Raw genomic sequence first — 16,701 nt, forward strand, 5'->3', positions numbered from 1 at the left:
TTAGGTTTAAATGTCAGGCTAGCCCTAAATTCCAACCCTTAACCCTAATTTTAGTCCTTAACCCTAAGCCTAGCCCTTAACCTAACCTTAACCTTAGCCCTTCACTATAACCCTAACCCTAGCTCCTAACCATAACCCTAGTCCTTAACCCCAACCCTAGCTCCTAACCATAACCCTAGTCCTTAACCCCAACCCTAGCTCCTAACCATAACCCTAGTCCTTAACCCTAACCCTAGCTCCTAACCATAACCCTAGTCCTTAACCCTAACCCTAGCTCCTAACCATAACCCTAGTCCTTAACCCCAACCCTAGCTCCTAACCATAACCCTAGTCCTTAACCCTAACCCTAGCTCCTAACCATAACCCTAGTCCTTAACCCTAACCCTAGCTCCTAACCATAACCCTAGGCCTTAACCCTAACCCTAGCTCCTAACCATAACCCTAGGCCTTAACCCTAACCCTAGCTCCTAACCATAACCCTAGTCCTTAACCCTAGCTCCTAACCATAACCCTAGGCCTTAACCCCAACCCTAGCTCCTAACCATAACCCTAGGCCTTAACCCTAACCCTAGCTCCTAACCATAACCCTAGGCCTTAACCCTAACCCTAGCTCCTAACCATAACCCTAGGCCTTAACTATAACCCTAACCCTACCCCTTAACCATAACCCTAGGCCTTAACCCTAACCCTAGCTCCTAACCATAACCCTAGGCCTTAACCCTAACCCTAGCTCCTAACCATAACCCTAGGCCTTAACCCTAACCCTAGCTCCTAACCATAACCCTAGGCCTTAACTATAACCCTAACCCTACCCCTTAACCATAACCCTAGCTTTTAACACTAATCCTAGCTCTTAACCATTACCCTAGCCCTTAAAGAGGATGTCCGCCAAAAAAAAATATTAAAAGCCAGCAGCTACAAATACTGCAGCTGCTGACTTTTAATATTAGGACACTTACCTGTCCTGGAGTCCAGCGGCGTCCGCAGCAGAGGGGGAGGAGCGATCGCTCGTCATTCTGCTGCTCCCCCCTCCATCCACGCTGAGGGAACCAGGAAGTGAAGCGCTGCGGCTTCACTGCTCGGTTCCCTACGGCGCATGCGCGAGTCGCGCCGCGCCTGCCGATTGGCTCCCGATGTGTGCTGGGAGCCGAGTGTTCCCAGCACACAACGGGGGGGCGACGGGATGTGACGCAATGCCCGTCTTTTGCCCGTGAATGCCGGGCCGGAAGTGGGTGAAAATACCTGTCTTTAGACAGGTATCTGCACCCCCCTGAAAGGTGTCAAATGTGACACCGGAGGGGGGAGGGTTCCGATCAGCGGGACTTCACTTTAGGGTGGAAAACCGCTTTAACCCTAACCTTAGCCCTTAACCCTATAACGCTAGCCCTTAACCCTAACCTATATCCCTAGCCCTTAACCCCAACCCTTAACCATAACCCCACCTCTTAACCATAACCCTAGCCGTTAACCCTAACCCTTACCCTTAACCCTAATTTTAGTCCTTAACCCTAAGCCTAGCCCTTAACCTAACCTTAGCCCTTCACTATAACCCTAACCCTAACCCTAGCTCCTAACCATAACCCTAGGCCTTAACCCTAACCTTAACCCTTAACTATAACCCTATCCCTTAACCCTACCCCTTAACCATAACCCTAGCCCTTAACCCTACCCCTTAACTATAACCCTAGCCATTAACCCTAATCCTAGCTCTTAACCATTACCCTAGCCCTTAACCATAACCCTAACCCTTAACCCTAATTTTAGTCCTTAACCCTAAGCCTAGCCCTTAACCTAACCTTAGCCCTTCACTATAACCCTAACCCTAGCTCCTAACCATAACCCTAGGCCTTAACCCTAACCTTAACCCTTAACTATAACCCTATCCCTTAACCCTACCCCTTAACCATAACCCTAGCCCTTAACCCTACCCCTTAACTATAACCCTAGCCATTAACCCTAATCCTAGCTCTTAACCATTACCCTAGCCCTTAACCCTAACCTTAGCCCTTAACCCTATAACGCTAGCCCTTAACCCTATAACGCTAGCCCTTAACCCCAACCCTTAACCATAACCCCACCTCTTAACCATAACCCAGCCGCTAACCCTAACCCTAGCCCTTAACCATAACCCTAGCCTTTACCCTAACCCTTAACCATAACCCTACCTCTTAAACATAACCCTAGCCATTAACCCTAACCTTAGCCCTTAACCCTACCCCCATAACCTTAACCTTAGCCCTAAACTATAATCCCAGTCCTTACCCTAACCCAGCTCTTAACTATAACCCTAGCCCTTAACCCTGACCCTAGCCCTTAACCCTAACCTCAGCCCCTAACCCTAGCCCTTAACCCTAACCCTTAACCATAACCCTACTTCTTAACCATAACCCTATCCCTTAACCATAACCCTAACATTTAACCCAAACTCTAACCCTGAACTCTAAAATGCAACTTTGGACACATAAAGGTTCCTGCACTACAGTGATGTGACTTTGATGCTACTTGAGTGCCAGAGTGTAGAACGGTCATACTTTCCTAGTAGCCCAAAAAAAATCATGCAAAACGCATCAAAAAATGCATAAAAATGCGGGTCTATTACCGATCAGAGCTTACACAGGGATAAGGGTTCTTCCCATGCTCCCTGTTGCTCTGTTCATCGATCGGAGCTTACACAGGGATAAGGGTTCTTCCCATGCTCCCTGTTGCTCTGTTCATCGATCGGAGCTTACACAGGGATAAGGGTTCTTCCCATGCTCCCTGTTGCTCTGTTCATCGATCGGAGCTTACACAGGGATAAGGGTTCTTCCCATGCTCCCTGTTGCTCCGTTCATCGATCGGAGCTTACACAGGGATAAGGGTTCTTCCCATGCTCCCTGTTGCTCCGTTCATCGATCGGAGCTTACACAGGGATAAGGGTTCTTCCCATGCTCCCTGTTCATCGATCGGAGCTTACACAGGGATAAGGGTTCTTCCCATGCTCCCTGTTGCTCTGTTCATCGATGGGAGCTTACACAGGGATAAGGGTTCTTTCCATGCTCCCTGTTGCTCTGTTCATCGATCGGAGCTTACACAGGGATAAGAGTTCTTCCCATGCTCCCTGTTGCTCTGTTCATCGATGGGAGCTTACACAGGGGTAAGAGTTCTTCCCATGCTCCCTGTTGCTCTGTTCATCGATCGGAGCTTACACAGGGATAAGGGTTCTTCCCATGCTCCCTGTTGCTCTGTTCATCGATGGGAGCTTACACAGGGATAAGGGTTCTTCCCATGCTCCCTGTTCATCGATTAGAGCTTACACAGGGATAAGGGTTCTTCCCATGCTCCCTGTTCATCGATTAGAGCTTACACAGGGATAAGGGTTCTTCCCATGCTCCCTGTTCATCGATTAGAGCTTACACGGGGATAAGGGTTCTTTCCATGCTCCCTGTTGCTCTGTTCATCGATCGGAGCTTACACAGGGATAAGAGTTCTTCCCATGCTCCCTGTTGCTCTGTTCATCGATGGGAGCTTACACAGGGGTAAGAGTTCTTCCCATGCTCCCTGTTGCTCTGTTCATCGATCGGAGCTTGCACAGGGATAAGGGTTCTTCCCATGCTCCCTGTTGCTTTGTTCATCGATCGGAGCTTACACAGGGATAAGGGTTCTTCCCATGCTCCCTGTTGCTCTGTTCATCGATGGGAGCTTACACAGGGATAAGGGTTCTTCCCATACTCCCTGTTGCTCTATTCATCGATCGGAGCTTACACAGGGATAAGGGTTCTTCCCATGCTCCCTGTTGCTCTGTTCATCGATCGGAGCTTACACAGGGATAAGGGTTCTTCCCATGCTCCCTGTTGCTCTGTTCATCGATCGGAGCTTACACAGGGATAAGGGTTCTTCCCATGCTCCCTGTTGCTCTGTTCATCGATCGGAGCTTACACAGGGATAAGGGTTCTTCCCATGCTCCCTGTTGCTCCGTTCATCGATCGGAGCTTACACAGGGATAAGGGTTCTTCCCATGCTCCCTGTTGCTCCGTTCATCGATCGGAGCTTACACAGGGATAAGGGTTCTTCCCATGCTCCCTGTTCATCGATCGGAGCTTACACAGGGATAAGGGTTCTTCCCATGCTCCCTGTTGCTCTGTTCATCGATGGGAGCTTACACAGGGATAAGGGTTCTTCCCATGCTCCCTGTTCATCGATTAGAGCTTACACAGGGATAAGGGTTCTTCCCATGCTCCCTGTTCATCGATTAGAGCTTACACGGGGATAAGGGTTCTTCCCATGCTCCCTGTTGCTCTGTTCATCGATCGGAGCTTGCACAGGGATAAGGGTTCTTTCCATGCTCCCTGTTGCTCTGTTCATCGATGGGAGCTTACACAGGGGTAAGAGTTCTTCCCATGCTCCCTGTTGCTCTGTTCATCGATCGGAGCTTACACAGGGATAAGGGTTCTTCCCATGCTCCCTGTTGCTCTGTTCATCGATGGGAGCTTACACAGGGATAAGGGTTCTTCCCATGCTCCCTGTTCATCGATTAGAGCTTACACAGGGATAAGGGTTCTTCCCATGCTCCCTGTTCATCGATTAGAGCTTACACGGGGATAAGGGTTCTTCCCATGCTCCCTGTTGCTCTGTTCATCGATCGGAGCTTGCACAGGGATAAGGGTTCTTTCCATGCTCCCTGTTGCTCTGTTCATCGATCGGAGCTTACACAGGGATAAGAGTTCTTCCCATGCTCCCTGTTGCTCTGTTCATCGATGGGAGCTTACACAGGGGTAAGAGTTCTTCCCATGCTCCCTGTTGCTCTGTTCATCGATCGGAGCTTGCACAGGGATAAGGGTTCTTCCCATGCTCCCTGTTGCTTTGTTCATCGATCGGAGCTTACACAGGGATAAGGGTTCTTCCCATGCTCCCTGTTGCTCTGTTCATCGATCGGAGCTTACACAGGGGTAAGGGTTCTTCCCATGCTCCCTGTTGCTCTGTTCATCGATCGGAGCTTACACAGGGATAAGGGTTCTTCCCATGCTCCCTGTTGCTCTGTTCATCGATGGGAGCTTACACAGGGATAAGGGTTCTTCCCATGCTCCCTGTTGCTCTGTTCATTGATCGGAGCTTACACAGGGATAAGGGTTCTTCCCATGCTCCCTGTTGCTCTGTTCATTGATCGGAGCTTACACAGGGTTAAGGGTTCTTTCCATACTCCCATGTGACAATGCTCAGGGCTGGCAATTGGTTGCTCTGGGCACCAGCACTGCAAGGTGAGATATGAGATACGGCCTCAAAGCCAAAGACCCATTTATTTATTTACGCTTCATTGGACAAATAAAGCAACGGGGGGGGGGGGGCATTTAAGTGGACCTGTTTATTTGCTCTGCTTGGGCAGAACACAGGTTCACTTTAAAAAGTCCTGCAGGCGTAAGAACGGCATGACAGGCAGCCGACTGACATTTCCAAAAAGAGAGGTCAGCAGCGGCAACCCTCACACATCCTTATCAGCTTCTCTCACACTTGTCTCATCTCTTCCCCCAAAAAAGAGACGCTAATTATCATCTGGAAACACAAAAGTATTCATCTAAAAAAAAAGGTTCAAAGAACACGTCTCCGCCTCGTTCGCAAGCATATTAAAAATTCCGAACGCCTGGCGACTTGAAATAGCTTTTTCCGCCACAAAGCGAGCCGCGGAACCGCCAGAAAACGGAAGTTAATTAATCCGGTGCCTTCCAGCCAGAACTACAAAAGCCCCAAAAACCTAAAATTAGGCATCGGTATAAAAAAAGGCTTTGGGCCAGATTCACGTAGCGCAGCGGATCTATAGATCCGCTCGATCTACGTGAATTAAGATCCGCTCCCGCAAGTTTAGGAGGCAAGTGGCTAATTCACAAACCACTTACCTCCAAACTTGCGGCGGCGGATCCTAAATCCCCCCGGCGGAATTCAAATTCCGCGGCTAGGGGGAGTGTCATATTTAAATCAGGCGCGTTCCCGCGCCGATTTAAATACGCATGCGTCGTCCGTGGAATTTCCCGGCGTGCATTGCTCCCACTGACGTCACTAGGACGTCAGTGGTTGCGACGTGAGCGGGACTTGCGACGCGCGCGTTCGTGAATCGGCGTACGCAAGCGACGTAGGAAAATTCAAATTCGACGCGGGAACGCCGGCTATACTTAACATTGGCTGCGCCTTATAAAAGAAGAGGTAAGTATACGACGGGAAACCGCTACGGAAACGACGTAAGAACACTGCGACGAGTCCGCGTACGTTCGTGAATTTGCGTATCTCGCTGATTTACATATTATTTATCGTAAATCAGCGGGAACGCCCCCGACGCCATTTTTAAATTGAAAAAAAGATCCGACAGTGTAACACAGTGTAACACTGTCAGATCTTAGTCCTATCTATGCGTATGTGATTCTATGAATCAGGCGCATAGATAGGACCAGTGTAAGTCAGAGATACGATGGGGGATCAGGAGATATCAGGAGATAATACACCGGAGTATCTCTTTGTGAATCTGGCCCTTTCTATAGAAGAGCAGCAAATAACACAGCGAGAGGATCACAAAGGAAAGTCCAGCGTGGTCAGCGTATGCCGCATTGTACCCCCTGATTGGCGTTTTCTGTTGAGTTCATTTCAGCGGAATCTCTACAACGGCGCCACGATCATTGCTTCTACTTTTATGAAGACGGTGAAGTTAAAAGGAGTTGTAAAGAAAAAAGTTTTTTCACCTTAATGCAATCTATGCGTTAAGGTGAAAAAACATCTGGGGCCAGATTCACAAAGAGATACGACGGCGTATCTCCTGATCCGCCGTCGTATCTCCTGATCCGCCGTCGTATCTCCTGATCCGCCGTCGTATCTCCTGATCCGCCGTCGTATCTCTGAGATCCGACGGTCGGATCAATGCGACTGATTCATAAGAATCAGTTCCGCATAGATCTCCCTTAGATCCGACTGGTGTAAGTGACTTACACCAGTCGGATCTTAGGCTGCAATCTCCCGCCGGCCGCTAGGTGTCGTCGCGTTTTTTTTACGCGTCGGATATGCAAATGAGGAGAACCGCCCATTCTAGTCCGAACGCCCGCCCGTCCCTTTTTTTTTTATGTCGTTTTTTTATATTTTTATTATATTTTTTATATATGTTTTTTTTAATAATGTTTTTTATATATCTATATTTTTTATATATTTACAATATATATGTGTGTGTGTATATAAATATATATATAAAATAAAAATATGAATATATAAAAAACATATTTTCTAAAAAATATATATAAATATATATAAATACAATAATATATATATATATATACGTAAAATAAAATAAAAACTACCATGTTGTTGTGAGTCTCCCAAAGCTTTTATATATTAATATACATATAAATATATATATATTTATGTTTTTTATATATTTGGATTTCTTATGTATTTATATTATATAATATATGTATATATATATATATATATATATATATATATATATATATATATATATATATATATATAAAAACTTAAAAAAAAAAACATGATGGTGTGAATATCCCCCAACATCAGTAGCCAAGAAAAAAGGACAACCTGCAATGGAGACGGTACATGGCCCGCTCATCGCGCTGCAGTGAAAAGTGGGTGTGGCTCTATTATGCTGGATGTTGGGTGTGGCCTAAAGAAACACGGCATTGAACCCAAAACCAATCTTTAGTGTGATGACTGCATTAGTTTTCCTTTTTTTTTTGGGCCTTTTTTCTCTCTGACTTTATTTAGTGATCTGGTCAGTAAAAAAAAGACCAACAATTCAGAAAGAAAAAAACAATATTTTCTTTCTGCTATTAAACATATCCAATAAAAAAATGGAAAAAAAAACACCAAAATGTTTCATCAATTTAGGACAATACATATTCTTCTACATATTTTTGGTAAAAAAAAAAATCCCAATAAGACCCCTTTCACACTGAATCGTTTTTACAGCATTTTAGCATTAAAAATAGCGCTATTAAAACGCTCATAAAACGCTCTCCATGCATCTCAATGGACCCTTTCACACTGAGTCCTGCAAGCAGCATCTTTGGAGCGGCTTTTGGGCGCTGAAAAAAAAACGCTCCTCTCCATTGAAATGGATTGAAAGCGCTGTAAAAACGCCTTACCCTTTCACACCGAGGCGTTGCAAAAACGCCCTAAAACTTTAGGGTCTTAGTGGTGCTTTACCAGCGTTTTTTTTCGGGCGCTGGCAGTGTGAAAGGGCTCTGAAAGCACTTGGGCCTTCAGATGAGGCTTCGCCTGAAAAACGCTCGAATAACACCTGAAAAACGCTGCCCCAGTGTGAAAGGGGCCTAAGTGTATATTGATAGGTTTGCTCAAAAGTTATTTCGTCTACAAACTATGGGGTATTTTTTTTTTTTACTAGACAATCCGCCCCCCACAGTACATAGCAATATTTTTGTATGATAAGGTTGAGTTCCTTTAACCACTTAAGGACCCCTTCACGCCGATATACGTCGGTAGAATGGCACGGCTGGGCACATCTACGTACCTGTACCTTTAAGCCCAGCCGTGGGGTCGCGCGACCCGGCCCGAGGCTCCGTGATCGCGCCCATGGGACCCGATCGCCGCCGGTGTCCCGCGGTCGGTCCTCCGTAGCTGAAGAACGGGGAGAGGTGAGTGTAAACACATATTCCCTGTTCTTCGTTGTGGCGCTGTCATTGACTTTCCCTATATCAGGGAACACACGATCAATCAATGACGTCACACGTCCAGCCCCGCCCCCCCTACAGTTAGAAACACATATGAGGTCACACTTAACCCCTACAGCGCCCCCTAGTGGTTAACTCCTAAACTGCAATTGTCATTTTCACAGTAATCAGTGCATTTTTATAGCATTTTTGCTGTGAAAATGACAATGGTTCCAAAAATGTGTCAAAATTGTCCGAAGTGTCCGCCATAATGTCGCAGTCACGAAAAAAATCACTGATCGCCGCCATTAGTAGTAAAAAAAAAAATATTAATAAAAATGCAATAAAACTACCCCCTATTTTGTAAACGCTATAAATTTTGCGCAAACCAATCGATTAACGCTTATTGCGATTTTTTTTTACCAAAAATAGGTAGAAGAATACGTATCGGCCTAAACTGAGGAAAAAAAATGTTTTTTTTTTATATCTTTTTGGGGGATATTTAGAAAAAATATTTTTTTTTTTTTTCAGAATTGTTGCTCTATTTTTGTTTATAGCGCAAAAAATAAAAACCGCAGAGGTGATCAAATACCACCAAAAGAAAGCTCTATTTGTGGGGAAAAAAAGGACGCCGATTTTGTTTGGGAGCCACGTCGCACGACCGCGCAATTGTCAGTTAAGGCGACGCAGTGCCGAATCGCAAAAACTGGCCAGGTCCTTTAGCTGCATAATGGTCCGGGGCTTAAGTGGTTAAGAAGTAGGACTTGCTTAAAGTGTAAGTAAACCCAATTACATTTAAGATTAATAAACATTTTCTATCTGCAGCTTTCACTATAATGAAGCCCGGCGGTGATCCCACTATAGAGAATGAAGACCATGAAAAGGAATAATGAGGAGGAATCCCCATTGTCCTCCGATTTCACCCATTGTGAGGATAAAACTGCTACAAGAGCATTAGCCATGGGGGGGGGGGGGGCAATGAGGACAGGAAATGCTTTACATTGTAACTATATCTACAGATATTGTATTATTGTTTAATCAGGAGATTCTGTTTTAGTTTTAATTGTCTGTGAGAAAAAAAATGTTTTGTTACTTATGTCTAGAGTAGACAATCCACGTGTAAATTTGTGAGGCAATTGGTAATATTGAGGCAAAAGTAGTCATTTTTTTTCCCAGCCCACCAAAAAACGTTCTGCTGTCCCCCCCCTTTTCTTCCTCTGTGTCCCCCTCCGTTCTTCCTCCGTGTCCCCCTCCGTTCTTCTGCCGTGTCCCCCTCCGTTCTTCCTCCGTGTCCCCCTCCGTTCTTCCTCCGTGTCCCCCTCCGTTCTTCCTCCGTGTCCCCCTCCGTTCTTCCTCCGTGTCCCCCTCCGTTCTTCCTCCGTGTCCCCCTCCGTTCTTCCTCCGTGTCCCCCTCCGTTCTTCCTCTGTGTCCCCCTCCGTTCTTCCTCCGTGTCCCCCTCCGTTCTTCCTCCGTGTCCCCCTCCGTTCTTCCTCCGTGTCCCCCTCCGTTCTTCCTCCGTGTCCCCCTCCGTTCTTCCTCCGTGTCCCCCTCCGTTCTTCATCCGTGTCCCCCTCCGTTCTTCCTCCGTGTCCCCCTCCGTTCTTCCTCCGTGTCCCCCTCCGTTCTTCCTCCGTGTCCCCCTCCGTTCTTCTGCCGTGTCCCCCTCCGTTCTTCCTCCGTGTCCCCCTCCGTTCTTCCTCCGTGTCCCCCTCCGTTCTTCCTCCGTGTCCCCCTCCGTTCTTCCTCCGTGTCCCCCTCCGTTCTTCCTCCGTGTCCCCCTCCGTTCTTCCTCCGTGTCCCCCTCCGTTCTTCCTCCGTGTCCCCCTCCGTTCTTCCTCCGTGTCCCCCTCCGTTCTTCCTCCGTGTCCCCCTCCGTTCTTCCTCTGTGTCCCCCTCCGTTCTTCCTCCGTGTCCCCCTCCGTTCTTCCTCCGTGTCCCCCTCCGTTCTTCATCCGTGTCCCCCTCCGTTCTTCCTCCGTGTCCCCCTCCGTTCTTCCTCTGTGTCCCCCCCCTTTTCTTCCTCTGTGTCCCCCTCCGTTCTTCCTCCGTGTCCCCCTCCGTTCTTCCTCCGAGTCCCCCTCCGTTCTTCCTCCGTGTCCCCCTCCGTTCTTCATCCGTGTCCCCCTCCGTTCTTCCTCCGTGTCCCCCTCCGTTCTTCCTCTGTGTCCCCCCCCTTTTCTTCCTCTGTGTCCCCCTCCGTTCTTCCTCCGTGTCCCCCTCCGTTCTTCCTCCGAGTCCCCCTCCGTTCTTCCTCCGTGTCCCCCTCCGTTCTTCCTCCGTGTCCCCTCTCCGTTCTTCCTCCGTGTCCCCCTCCGTTCTTCCTCCGAGTCCCCCTCCGTTCTTCCTCCGTGTCCCCCTCCGTTCTTCCTCCGTGTTCCCCTCCGTTCTTCATCCGTGTCCCCCTCCGTTCTCCCTCCGTGTCCCCCTCCGTTCTTCCTCCGTGTCCCCCTCCGTTCTTCCTCCGTGTCCCCCTCCGTTCTTCCTCCGTGTCCCCCTCCGTTCTTCCTTCGTGTCCCCCTCCGTTCTTCCTCCGTGTCCCCCTCCGTTCTTCATCCGTGTCCCCCTCCGTTCTTCCTCCGTGTCCCCCTCCGTTCTTCCTCTGTGTCCCCCTCCGTTCTTCCTCCGTGTCCCCCTCCGTTCTGCTGCTGTCCCCCTCTGTTTTTTCCTTTGTGTCCCCCTCTGTTCTGCTGCTGTCCCCCTCCGTTCTTCCTCCGTGTCCCCCTCCGTTCTGCTGTCCCCCTCCATGTCCCCCTCCATGTCCTCCTCCTTCCTTTTCTGTATGAACATAGTCACTGATCACTGACTCTGTCCATTCGCATCACTGAAACATTGTTACCCCCTGTGATTACAATGGCCCGGAATTCAGGTAGATTTGCCCCTTTGTTACGGAGGCGCAGGGCAGCGTTTATGCCCTGCGCCCCCGCAAATTTCATGCGCTACCCGCGATTCACGGAGCAGTAGCTCCGTAAATTGCGTGTGCGCTATGTGTAAACTTGCCCTGCGTAAGGGCGCCTAATGTAAATGATCCCGTAGGGGGCGGGAATCAGTTAAATTAGGCGCGCTCCCGCGCCGAGCGTAGAGCGCATGCTCCGTCGGGAAACTTTCCCGACGTGCATTGCGGCAAATGACGTCGCAAGGACGTCATTTGCTTCAAAGTGAACGTGAATGGCGTCCAGCGCCATTCACGTATCACTTACGCAAATTACGTAAAATTCAAACGTCGCGACGCGGGAACGACGGGTATAATTTAGCATTGGCTGCCCCTGCTATTAGAAGGGGCAGCCTTACGCTAAACACGCCGTACGGAAACAACGTAAATTGCGTGCGCAAGGTTTTGTGTAACGTTGTGAATCGGCGTTAGTATGCAATTTGCATACTATACGCTGACCACTACGGGAACGCCTCCTAGCGGCCAGCGTAAGAATGCAGCCTAAGATATGAAGGCATAAGGAGGCTTATGCCACGCATATCTTAGGCTGTAGTCGGCGTAACGAGCTCACTGAATCAGGAGAACTCGTTATGCCGGGGCAAGTAAGCAATTGCGCTGCGTAACTATGGTTACGCAGATGCAATTGCTACTTGAATCCGGGCCAATGTCTCAGTTTACGAATGGGGAGGAGCCGCTGCCTTCTCTCCATTCATTTTCAGTGCAGCTGAGTCTGCAGAGAAAGGGCCCGGGGAATTTCTATCCTCAGTCTGTTTCTCTGTCTCAAAGGGGGGTGATATCAGACCCCTGATATCTCACCAAAGCCCCCCAACAGGGCTGCTTAAAAAAAAAAAAGTATTGCAATAAATGATAAAAAAATAAAAATATTGTAAAAATAATAAAAATGTAATTAAAAACCACACAGACACCGTCCAAGCATTGTAAAAAAAAAAAAAAAACATTTTTTTAGTATAAAAAAAGAATTGTAAAAAAAAAAAAAACACTGTCACGTGATATAAAAAAAAAAAAAAGTACTGGTACCCGAGTTGTAACCATCAGGCGCGGCCATGCAGGCGCAGCAGATACTTTATTGCACGCGGACATGAAGTGGTTGCACATTGCTTTAGAAAAGGAAATGTCCTTCAGGTAAGGTTTTATGCGTACTTTATAATTGTTGCTCGGCTCGCGGCGGTTGTGACGGTTTTCTCATTTGTCTCTTCTCTGCGTCATTGCACATAGAAGGCGGGCGCCGGGGGAATTGTATCTCTCCTACTAAGCGAATACAAGTCTGGGGGAAAGATTACCGCATATACTGTACATCTATGGAATTATTCCGCTAAATAAGAGTTTCATATTCTAGATCTATATAGTCTTGGAAGAGATGGGGGTCAACTTCTACTTGTGTGTATATATATATATATACCGTATTTTCCGGCGTATAAGACGACCCCCTAATTTTCCAGCTAAAATGTTGGTTTTGGGATATACTCACCGTATAAGACTACCCCCTTTCCTACTAGTCATGCCTCGCCTCACGGTGCCACCATTACATGCCAGACTGTGCCCCATTACATGACCAGACTGTGCCCCATTACATGCCAGACCTGCCCCATTACATGACCAGACCGTGCCCCATTACATGACCAGACCGTGCCCCATTACATGACCAGACCTGCCCCATTACATGACCAGACTGTGCCCCATTACATGACCAGACCTGCCCCATTACATGACCAGACCTGCCCCATTACATGACCAGACCTGCCCCATTACATGACCAGACTGTGCCCCATTACATGACCAGACCTGCCCCATTACATGACCAGACCTGCCCCATTACATGACCAGACCGTGCCCCATTACATGACCAGACCGTGCCCCATTACATGACCAGACCTGCCCCATTACATGACCAGACTGTGCCCCATTACATGCCAGACCTGCCCCATTACATGACCAGACTGTGCCCCATTACATGCCAGACCTGCCCCATTACATGACCAGACCGTGCCCCATTACATGACCAGACCGTGCCCCATTACATGCCAGACCTGCCCCATTACATGACCAGACCGTGCCCCATTACATGCCAGACTGTACCCCATTAAATGTCAGACTGTGCCCCATTACATGACCAGACTGTGCCCCATTACATGCCAGACCTGCCCCATTACATGACCAGACTGTGCCCCATTACATGCCAGACCTGCCCCATTACATGACCAGACCGTGCCCCATTACATGACCAGACTGTGCCCCATTACATGCCAGACCTGCCCCATTACATGACCAGACTGTGCCCCATTACATGCCAGACCTGCCCCATTACATGACCAGACCGTGCCCCATTACATGCCAGACTGTACCCCATTAAATGTCAGACTGTGCCCCATTACATGACCAGACTGTGCCCCATTACATGCCAGACTGTTCCCCATTACATGACCAGACCGTGCCCCATTACATGCCAGACTGTGCCCCATTACATGCCAGACTATGCCCCATTAAATGCCAGACTGTGCCCCATTACATGACCAGACCGTGCCCCATTACATGACCAGACCGTGCCCCATTACATGACCAGACCGTGCCCTTACCTTATCCCATGCGAACCTAACATCTTACCTTACCAGAATCGCGGCCGTACGATTTTTCAAAAGCCGCGCCTCCGACGTCTTCTGTTCCGTGATAGGCGGAAACAATCAGCTTCCCATGAGGCGCTGTGTTCAGTGTTCGCCTATCACGGAGGCCCTCTCGTCCGAGGACGAGAGGGCCTCCGTGATAGGCGGACACTGAACACAGGACGAGAGGGCCTCCGTGATAGGCGGACACTTAACACAGGACGAGAGGGCCTCCGTGATAGGCGGACACTGAACACAGGACGAGAGGGCCTCCATGATAGGCGGACACTGAACACAGGACGAGAGGGCCTCCGTGATAGGCGGACACCGAACACAGGACGAGAGGGCCTCCGTGATAGGCGGACACTGAACACAGGACGAGAGGGCCTCCGTGATAGGCGGACACCGAACACAGGACGAGAGGGCCTCCGTGATAGGCGGACACTGAACACAGGACGAGAGGCCCTCCGTGATAGGCGGACACTGAACACAGGACGAGAGGGCCTCCGTGATAGGCGGACACCGAACACAGGACGAGAGGGCCTCCGTGATAGGCGGACACTGAACACAGGACGAGAGGGCCTCCGTGATAGGCGGACACCGAACACAGGACGAGAGGGCCTCCGTGATAGGCGGACACCGAACACAGGACGAGAGGCCCTCCGTGATAGGCGGACACTGAACACAGTGCCTCCTGGGAAGCCTATCACGGAACAGAAGACGTCGGAGGCGCGGCTTTTGAAAAATCGTACGGCCGCGATTCTGGTAAGGTAAGATGTTAGGTTACCGGCGTATAAGACGACCCCCGACTTTTAAGAAGATTTTAAGGGGTTAGAAAGTCGTCTTATACGCCGGAAAATACGGTATATGGGGTATAAAATAGAAGAGCCACATCTCCAGATGAGTAGTTGTCAGCTCTACGTATACCACCCCCAGAGGCGGCTCTAGGCTTTGTGAGGCCCTTAGGCAAACCCTGACATGGGGCCCCCACTCACGCCCATGATGGGAAAAATAATTCAAGGACAAGAGCCTCTTCCCCACAACCCCGGCAGGTGGTTTTGGGGGTCTGAGGGCAGGGGGGGCTTATCTGAATCTGCCCCTTAGTTATTAAAGAGCAGGATCTGGGGGCCGCCTTGTTAAAGGGGGCTTCCAAATTCAGATAAGCCTCCTGCCCGCAGACCCCCAAAACCACCTGCCGGGGTTGTGGGGAAGAGGCTCTTGTCCTTGAATTATTTTTCCCCATCATGGCCGTGAGTGGGGGCCCCATGTCAGGGTTTGCCTAAGGCCTCACAAAGCCCAGAGCCGCCTGATGTCACCTGGTGAACCCGCCACATTGTGAGGTCATTGACTGAGGGCATGCTGGGTCATTGACGTCACAAGGGGCGGTGTCACCGATATTCACTGGTTGTCAGGGACGCTGGCGGGCCCCCCGCCCCTGAGTCAGGGCTCTGAGCACAGCAGCATTAAGGTCCCCCGTCCCTCAAAACTGGAGTAATGCATTGGGTAAGTTAGGCGGCCGCGAGGACCGTGTGTGTGTGAGAGGCCTTAGGCGACCGCCTAATTTGCCTAATTAAAGAGCCGCCTCTGACCGCCCTGCCGATCCCTCCCACCAGCCATGACCCTTCTGTATTGTATAGAAAACTACAGAGATCCAGTGATGATACCACTAGGATTAACCACTTCCCATCTGATGTACATACACTATATTATCAAAAGTATTGGGACACCTGCCTTTAACCACTTCCATACCAGGCACTTACGCACCTTCCTGCCCAGGCCAATTTTCAGCTTTCAGCGCTGTCGCACTTTGAATGACAATTGCGTGGTCATGCTAAGCTGTACCCAAACTATTTTTTTATAATTTTGGCACTGATGGGCACTGGTATGTGGCACTGATGGGCACTCATAGGCGGCACTGGGCACTCATAGGCGGCAATCATGGGCACTCATAGGCGGCAATCATGGGCACTCATAGGCGGCATTGATGGGCACTCATGTGCGGCACTGAAGTGTACTTATGGGTGGCACAGATGGGCACTAAAAGGTGGGCACTGAGGGGTGGCACTGAGGGGTGGCACTGATGGCATTGCTGGGAATCACTTGTTTATCCCATATTGTGCCAGTCAGCGCCCATGTTGCCAGTCAGTGCCCATTTGTGGGTGACACTGATAGATGGCATGGATGGGCACTGATGGTCACAGATAGGTGGGCACTGATGGACACGGATGGGCACTGATGGACGCTGAAGGGTGGCACTGATGACACTGATGGATGGCATTGCTGGGCATCACTGATTTTATTTGTTCCATAATCGTGTCAGTCAGTGCCCATTTGTGGGCACTGATTGGCATATATTGGGCATATGTTGGCACATGTGGATGGCCATGGGGGACGTACCTGGCCATCCACATGTTGGGGGCTCCCCTGGTGGTCCTGGCGGCTTCCCTGGTGGTCCAGTGTGGCGATCCGAGGGGGGGGCTGCACCAATAAACAATCAGCGCAGACCCCCCCCCT

At 49.4% G+C, this 16,701-nt stretch overlaps 1 protein-coding gene across 1 annotated transcript in view; it reads right to left on the reverse strand.

Moving 5' to 3' along the window:
* Window positions 1-16,701, reverse strand: part of CLSTN3 (calsyntenin 3) — a 126,093-nt gene that overhangs the window by 83,264 nt on the left and 26,128 nt on the right. The gene's annotated exons all lie outside the window — the stretch shown is intronic.

The sequence above is a fragment of the Rana temporaria genome, chromosome 8 (assembly GCF_905171775.1).
Source record: "Rana temporaria chromosome 8, aRanTem1.1, whole genome shotgun sequence".
Lineage (NCBI taxonomy): Eukaryota > Metazoa > Chordata > Amphibia > Anura > Ranidae > Rana > Rana temporaria.